The sequence below is a fragment of the Hordeum vulgare genome, chromosome 5H (genome assembly GCF_904849725.1).
Source record: "Hordeum vulgare subsp. vulgare chromosome 5H, MorexV3_pseudomolecules_assembly, whole genome shotgun sequence".
NCBI lineage: Eukaryota > Viridiplantae > Streptophyta > Magnoliopsida > Poales > Poaceae > Hordeum > Hordeum vulgare.
This window is the reverse complement of record NC_058522.1, coordinates 559,947,108-559,956,245: the sequence shown is the minus strand read 5'-3', so window position 1 is coordinate 559,956,245 and position 9,138 is coordinate 559,947,108. Positions and strand designations below refer to the sequence as shown.

The window sequence follows — 9,138 nt, the reverse complement described above, 5'->3', positions numbered from 1 at the left end:
ACCATTACTTCTGGATTCCGGGGATGCTATCCACTCGGGTAATAAAAACAACTTCTCTTTCAAACTAGTTGGTTCTTGAGAGAGGGTTTCATGGATATGATAGCGCGGGAATGGAAGGTCGATTGTGGAGGGATGTCTAATGTTGAAAGATGGCAAAACAAAATTAGACATCTCCGACAGTTCCTCCGGGGGTGGGCTAAATATCAATTTGGGATTTATAAAGAGGAGCGGGATAGACTCCTAAAGTATATTGACGATCTAGATCGAAAAGATGATTCTGGTTTGTTAGATGCAAATGAAAGGGCATCCAAGGAGGAAGCTGAACAGAGAGTTCGAGTACTCCTTCGAGAGGAGGAAATGAAGTGGGCTCTTCGGGCTAAAGTACGTTCGATTGTCCATGGGGACAATAATACGAAGTTTTTCCATTTGATAGCGAATGGCAAGCATAGGAAGAAGAGGATTATGCAGTTAGAACAGGATGAGGATACAATAGTTGGTCATGAGAACTTAAAATTGTACATCTCAACGTACTATAGACAGCTTTTCGGAGTGTCGGATAACAGTTCTATCACTATGGATGAGCAAATGGTAGCGGATATTCCTCAAATCGGAGATGCTGATAATGAGATACTATCCGCTCCTTTTACGGAGAAAGAGGTGCTTGAGGCAATTGGACAAATGAATAATAGCAAGGCTCCTGGACCAGATGGCTTTCCGGCTGAGTTCTATAAGAAATGCTGGCCTATCATCAAGGATGACCTGATGCCAATGTTTCACGACCTATTTTGCGGGCGACTAAAACTCTTTCATTTGAATTTTGGTATCATTACGTTGTTACCAAAGAAAGAGGGGGCGACACGTATCGAACAATTTCGCCCCATTTGTCTGCTTAATGTTAGCTTCAAGATATTCACAAAGGTGGGTACTAATCGGTTAGCTAAGGTCGCTCACTGGGTGGTCCAGTCAACGCAGACAGCGTTCATGCCTGGACGGAATATCCTGGAAGGGGTGGTCGTCCTGCATGAGACGTTACATGAAATGCACTGAAAGAAACTAGATGGATTTATCTTCAAGGTAGATTTTGAAAAGGCGTACGATAAAGTTAAATGGTCATTTTTGCAACAAACTTTACGTATGAAGGGGTTTGATCAGTTATGGCGGAAGCATATAGACTGTTTCATTAAAAAAGGAAGTGTCAGGATCAAAGTTAATGATGACGTGGGTCATTTCTTCCAAACACTAAAGGGTTTGCGACAAGGAGATCCTATGTCGCCGATTATTTTCAACATTGTTGCGGACATGCTGGCCTTAATGATTAGGAGAGCTAGTGACAGAGATCTAGTAGGAGGACTGGTACCGCATCTTGTGGATGGGGGCGTCTCAATCCTACAGTATGTCGATGATACTATTATCTTTATGGAGCATGATTTAGATAAGGCCCGAAATATGAAACTCATTTTATGCTTGTTTTAACAGTTGTCCGGGTTAAAGATTAACTTTAACAAAAGTGAAATATTCTGCTTTGGAAAAGCAAGAGCTGAACATACCACTTACAACCGATTGTTTGGTTGTGAGAGTGGGAAATTCCCATTTGTCTATTTGGGAATACCTATTCACCACCAGAAACTAACAAACAAGGAGTGGAAATGTATCGAATACCGATTCGAAAAGAAGCTCAGTTGCTGGAATGGCAAGCTTCTATCGTATGGCGGACGATCAGTACTTGTTAATTCAGTATTAAGTAGTATGCCGATGTTCCTCCTGTCCTTTTTCGAATTACCAGTAGGGGTAAGGAAAAGGTTAGATTTTTATCGGTCACGTTTTTTCTGGCAGAGTGATGGAGTGAAAACAAAGTATAGGCTTACTAAATGGGACATCATTTGCAGACCAAGGGATCAAGGAGGTTTAGGGGTGGAGAATCTAGAGGTTAAAAACATATGCCTCTTAAGTAAATGGATGTTTAGAATTTCGGTAGAAACCGAAGGCATGTGGGTGCAGATTCTAAGGAATAAGTACTTGCAACGTAAGACCTTAGCACAGGTGACTGTTAAACCGAATGATTCTCCATTCTGGAAAGGATTGATGAGGTGTAAAACGGCCTTTTTCAACCAGACTAGGTTTGTCATTGCTAATGGGGAATCAACTAGATTCTGGGAGGATACGTGGTTAGGGGATTTGCCCCGTGCACTGGAATATCCACACCTATACAATATTGTCCAACGCAGACAAGCGTCTGTTGCGACAATTTTGAGTCACACACCTCTAAATATTCAATTCCGTAGGTCCTTGATCGGGGAAAGATGGACAAGCTGGCTTCACTTAGTGAGAAGGTTAATGGATATACAATTGTCGGATAGACCAGATACCATTCATTGGAAACTCACTAAGAATGGTGCCTTTTCTGTAAAACCGATGTACTTACATCTTATAGATTCGGGGTACATTCCAAGATCCAAACATATTTGGAAGGTCCGTGTTTCGTTGAGAATAAAGATCTTCATGTGGTCTCTCCACAAAGGAGTTATTTTAACAAAGGACAACTTGGCTAAGCGTAACTGGAAAGGTAACCAGCGATGCAGCTTCAAGATAACGAAACTATCAAGCACCTCTTTTTCCATTGCCCGATGGCTAAAATACTATGGCGCTCTATACACATTGCGTTTAATATCAATCCCCCCACTACTGTCAACACGTTGTTTGGGACATGGGTGGAGGGAGTTAGTGGTCATTTGGCTAAAATTATCCGGGTGGGAGCCTGCGCATTAATGTGGGCGATTTGGAACTGCAAGAACGACTTAGTGTTTAACAGATGCATATCTATTAATTTTTTGCAGGTTATGTTCAGGGCTACCGCACTGATCCGCACGTGGTCATCACTCACTCGTGCGGAAAGCAGGGAGCTTATGGTTACTGGGTGTGTCCGCTGGGAGATGGTAGCACAGGCTATATTCAACCGGTTTGGCTGGCAGCAGGCTAAAAGGATAGGTGGCTAGTCATCGTCCTATTTATTTTCGTCACTGGTTGGGGCGCATTGGGCGCTTTGTATCTATCTATTATTTGTTATTCGCGGATTGATGTACTTTTGGTGGACTCGTTTACTTTATTTTAATAAAAGAATGCATGCATCTTTCGATGCAGAGGCCGGGGCGATGCCTCCATTTCTAAAAAAAGTGACCAAGAGAACAGTAGAGAGATGCCCATGCCGCTGTCGTTCATTGGGCGGGTTCGCTAGCCTATGGTATGGGAGTGGAGCATAGGACATTTGGTGGCCATTGTGCCGGCATTGCAAGCCAGCAGTAAGGGAAAGGGTCATGGGAAAATTAGCGGTCGTTGTCCATTGTGCGGGCTGTGAGAATAACTGGGTAGAAACGTATGCTTGATAGCAGGGACGTATGCGTGTATATAAAGGCACAAAGCCAACCGAATATAAGAATATTTACATGAGAGGTTAGGATTGATCTTTATCTATATAGAGAATATATCTACAAGATCAATCCTAACTTAAACTACACGCACACAATATTACAATGTCTGACACTCCCCTTCAATCACAACTTATCTAAGTTGAGATTGCGATGAAATGCCTCTAACTGTCGAGTTGTAAGTGGTTTAGTGAAACCATCTTCCACTTGATCTCCAGTATGGATGAACCGGATATTCAATAACTTTTGAACAACTCGTTCACGAACAAAATGATAATCAATTTCAATGTGCTTGGTACGAGCATGAAAAATGAGATTAGCACACAGATAGGTTGCACCTAAATTATCACACCAAAGGGAAGCTGATGGAGGATGAGCAATACCCAACTCATTCAAGAGATTTTGTACCCAAATAATTTCAGCAGTGGCATTAGCAAGTGCTTTATATTCAGCCTCAGTACTGGAGCGGGACACAGTAGATTGTTTGCGAGCAGTCCAGGAAACCAGATTACTTCCAACAAGCACAGCAAAACCTCCAGTGGACTTTCTGTCATCAGGATAGCCAGCCCAATCAGCATCTGAAAAAGCACTCACCAACATGGAATCAGACTTGCGAATACAAAGACCATGAGTCAAGGTGCCTTGCAAGTATCAAAGAATTCTCTTGACAGCAGTCCAATGTACAGAAGTAGGAGCATGCAAGAATTGACAAACTTTGTTAACTGGAAAGGAAATATCAGGACGAGTTAATGTCAAATATTGCAGTGCACCAACAATGCTTCTGTACTGAGTAGAGTCCTCAGCCCCAAGAGGATGACCATCAAACAATGACAGCTTCTCAAAGGTTGACATGGGTGTGCTAACTGGTTTGCAGCCTGGCATAGCCACTCGTTGAAGCAGTTCAAGTAAATATTTCCCTTGAGATAAAAGAATGCCACCATCAACAGGGGTTACCTCAATACCAAGGAAATAGTGTAGGGAACCAAGATCCTTGAGAGCAAAATCCATGCGAAGATCAGTGAGAAGAGCTTCAACTGCCTAAGGATGAGAGCCGGTAACAATGATATCATCAACATAGATGAGCATAAAAATAGTGACACCAGCCCGAGAGTAAAGAATCAGTGATGTATCACATTTGGAAGGTATAAAACCAAGTGACTATAGCTTGACATATAGGCGAGAATACCAAGCTCGTGGTGCATGTTTGAGACCATACAGTGCTTTATCAAGTTTACAAACGAGATTAGGTGACCTTGGATCCACATACCCAGGTGGTTGTTTCATAAATACATCCTCTTCCAGAACACCATGTAAAAACGCGTTCTTAACGTCCAACTGTCGCATGCACCAACTCTTAGAGACAGCTATAGAGAGAATTAACCTGATAGTAGCAGCTTTGACAACATGACTAAAGGTATCCTCATAATCAAGACCATGGCATTGTTTAAAACCTTTTGCTACCAACCATGCTTTATAACGATCAACACTGCCATCACACTTACGTTTTATCTTGTAAACCCACTTATAGTCAATAAGATTTGTACCTTTCTGTGGTGGCACAAGGTGCCACGTACGATTTGCCATGAGTGCACGATATTCCTCATACATCGCCTCCTTCCAGTTAGGATGAGCAAGGGCCTCCGTCAAACTTTGCGGTTCACCTGTAGCACAAAAAGAACCCCAACGAATACAACCATCTTTATATTCTTTAGGTTTTAAAATACCACTGCGAGAACGTGTATGAGTATGATCGGTAGGTGTAGGCGGCGGTGGTGGCAGAAGATTTTGGTGGCGCCGACGTGCATCAGGGGCATCGGAGGAGGCAGCGGTGTCAGAGCCGTCGCCATCAGCTGCATGTAACGAGCCAGAGCCTGTCACGGGGCCAGGGGAATCGGCAGGGGATGGCGGCTCCAACATCTGAGGAGAGGGCGGCCCACGGGCAGTGGCAGACGGCGCGTCGGTGGAGGCAGTTGCAGCAGGGGACCGGGGCCGGCCCGAGGGAGATGTGTCGGCCGATCGGGCCAGACCCGAGACAGCGGAGTCCTGTGCCAGACCGGGCACGTGACCGATGTCGGGAGACCGCCAGCCGGTTCCGCGTGTGAGGTCGTGCCACATAGGGCGGCAGAGGCGGGCGGGATTGGTGCGCCGATCCCGCGGCTGATGCGCCTGACGCGTCTGGCGCAAGGGATCCCGAGGCAAATCTTGCAGGCAGATCAGCACGGGAGTTTGTGCCGCCTGGATTTGTTGTGGCTGGCGAATCTGTAGCATGCGATGCCTGCATAAAATCATCTCCATGTTCTGCAAAATTTTCATCAGAGCCTGGCGCACTGGTATTAGAAATAGACACAGTATTAGTATGAACTTCCTCTTGGGAGACTTGAGTTGATGTTGGAGGAAAAAGTGAAGGCAAAAGAACAAGCTCCGCACGGAGTTGTGCGCCGACATTGAGGTGTAGGGCAGCAAAAGGAAAGATTTTCTCATCAAAAATAACATCACGGGAAACATAGACCCTACCCATGGAAACATCAAGACATTTATACCCTTTATGGAGTGGACTGTAGCCAAGGAAAACACATTGTTTGGACCGATACTCAAGTTTGTGTTTGTTGAAAGGTCGCAAATTTGGCCAAACGTCACACCCAAAGATACGAAGGGATGAATAATCAGGTGTGGTATCAAAAAGGCGTTCTAGAGGAGTTTGGTCGTGAATGACTCGACTAGGAACACGATTGATGAGGTAGACAGCCGTGAGAAAAGCCTCATCCCAAAACTTGAGTGGCATGGATGCATGTGCTAAAAGGGAGAGACCTACCTCAACAATGTGACGGTGTTTACGCTCAGCGGAGCCATTTTGTTGATGAGCATGGGGACAGGACACATGATGCGTAATACCAATGCGTTCAAAAATTGATTCAACTTTTGATATTCACCACCCCAAACAGTTTGCATAGCAATGATTTTCCTATCAAATAGGCGCTCAACTAGTGCTTGAAAAAGATGAAATTTCTGAAACACATCGGACTTATGTTTGATGAGATAAATCCAACTGAACTTACTAAAATCATCGATGAAACTGACATAATATTTTTGTTTGCCAACAGAAACAGGCCCAGGGCCCCATACATCTGAAAAAATGAGCTCTATAGGAGCATGGGATACACTAGTTGAACGAGAATAAGGAAGTTGGTGACTCTTAGCCATTTGACCTGCATCACATACTAAGTGATGATCGGTTTTACTAGACACGGGAAGATTATGATTGCGAAGAATTTCCTGCACCATTGGAAGAGATGGGTGTCCTAGGCGCCTATGCCACCTAGAGGTAGATGGCTTGATGACTCCAAGAACTTGACGCCCAGGGATAGCCGGCTGGCCAGCAATCGGATATAGTCCACCTCTACTTGGACCGTGAAGGATTGTTCTCCCCGTTTCCTGATCGTTCACAGAAAAGAACTCCGGGTAAACAATAAGATATGCATCGTTATGTTTGGTTAGTTGATGACCAGAAAGTAGACTCTTAGATGTAGTAGGCACATGTAGGATATTGTTTAACTTGAGAGACACATGTGGAGTACGAAGAAGTGTGTGACCAACATGTCCAATTTCCATACCTTGACCACTTGCTGTGTGGATTTGGTCTGGCCCGGTGTAGCGATCACGAACGGTGAGTTTCTCCAACTCACCGGTCACATGATCTGTCGCACCCGTGTCAAGATACCAATTAGTATCAACTCCATAGGAGGTAGCCGCCGCATTGGCAGACTTGGCACGATTGTCTTGGCGCTTGGGGTTGATGTTGAAGGATTTGTCGAAGTGCTTTTTGCAGGACCAGGCGCCATGGCCAGCAAGTTTGCATATTTGGCAAACAAGCGGACCTTGAGGATGTGCAGCGCCTCCTCCCGGTGGTGACGCATCAGCGCCGAAGGAGTTGTTGAAGGGGGCGCCACCGCCAGCAGAAAAACGAGCAGAACTGCTGCGACCACTCCCCTTGGAGGCGAGGTTGAGGGAGTGGGCAGCAGTGGTGTTTTGAGATTCAATCCTTGTCTCGGTAGAGAGGAGCAAGGAGAAGAGCTCGCCGAGGCCGATGGGATTGTCTTCTGCTGCACGGGTCGAGATTGCAGACACAAAGGAGTTGTAATCTGAATCTAGACCGTGCAGTATATGAGAGACAACCTCATCTTCGTCAACGGGAGTCCCTGCCGCCGCAAGCTCATCTGCGAAGCCTTTCATATTAGTATAGTAAGAAGCATCGGATAGATCACCTTTGCGGGTCGTGGAAAGCTGGCCACGTAGTTGGATCTTGCGTGCACGGGACTGTGACGCAAACAGCATGAGGATCATCTGCCACACGCCGGAGGAGGTGGTGACGGTGTGGACTTGGAGAAGGACGTCCCGGGAGAGGGACGCGAGCAGGAAAGTCAGGACCTCCTGGTCCTGGCTGTACCGCACAGTGTATGCGGGATTCGGAGTTGAGATCAACTCCTTCTTCCCGGAGAGATCAACTCCTTCTTCCCGGAGACCTCCGTCTCCGTGGTCAGAACAGCAGGGGGCGCCGGCGTGGTACCGTCGAGGTACCCCATCAGGCCAGCAGCCCTGATGTGGGGAAGGACCTGAGCCTTCCACACCAAAAAAATTTCTCTGGAAAGCTTCTCAGTTATGGTATGACCAAGAGCGGCAAGGGAGGTGGAGGATTTCATGGCGGCGACGGCGGTGGAGGAGGAAGGATTGGACATAGATGGGAAGAGGAAGGCTCTCTATACCATGTGAAAATAACTAGGTAGAAACGTATGCTTGATAGCAGGGACGTATGCGTGTATATAAAGGCACAAAGCCAACCGAATACAAGAATATTTACATGAGAGGTTATAATTGATCTTTATCTATATAGAGAATATATCTACAAGATCAATCCTAACTTAAACTACACGCACACAATATTACAATGTCTAACACGGGCATTGCTTGTCAATGGTAAGGGAGGGGAGCATGGAAAAGTTGGTGGTGCCAGGGTTTTGGAGGTCGGGAAAGGAGTGGCCCTCTTTGGTTTTTTCACACCGTCACATGCATGACCCCAAAACAAATTTTACTGGCAGTAGCAATATATGTCTGGTGAGCTATGAACATACAGAGATTAATTGGCACGGATCTTGATTTCTTGCCGGATGCCAACACCTTTCATGCTCACTTTTGATCGGTCCATTTTCCAAGCGTCAGAACAGATTAAAATGTGGCCGTCTCACTTTGTTGAAGCAACTACCTCGGTTCGTGAGTGCAGCCTTAGCAAGTGTGATTGAGTTGCTCTGCATTGCTTTGGTTTCTTTAGGGGGTTAAGGTGAGATAGATGATAGAGACATGGGTCAGTATCCCTACGCATTATCACCCTCTTTTATGGGTCTTTGGTGTAGATGAAACGGAGTACCTTATAGACCCTTGGAGCCCATCCTCCTCCCATTCTTGGCAACAATAGTACTGCAGTGCAGTGATTGATTGCGATTTTTTCGTTGATAGCTACAAGGGCCGTTTGGGACAGTGCGAGCGTGGTGTGCACATGCTGACATGCATTTGTAGCCATGAACACAACAAACAGGCAATGGCAAGCAACACGCTACAGGGTTGCAAAATGGGCAAGGTTATGATGATAGGATCAGTACATTTATAAGTTGCCAGTACCTACCACTCTAACTACCAGGCAAGCAGTTTACCACTACGCGATCAG

At 45.7% G+C, this 9,138-nt stretch overlaps 1 pseudogene; it reads right to left on the bottom strand.

Annotated features, from left to right (window-relative positions):
- Window positions 1–7,529: 7,529 nt before the first annotated feature.
- LOC123400577 lies at window positions 7,530–7,613 on the bottom strand (annotated as a pseudogene).
- Window positions 7,614–9,138: the final 1,525 nt, after the last annotated feature.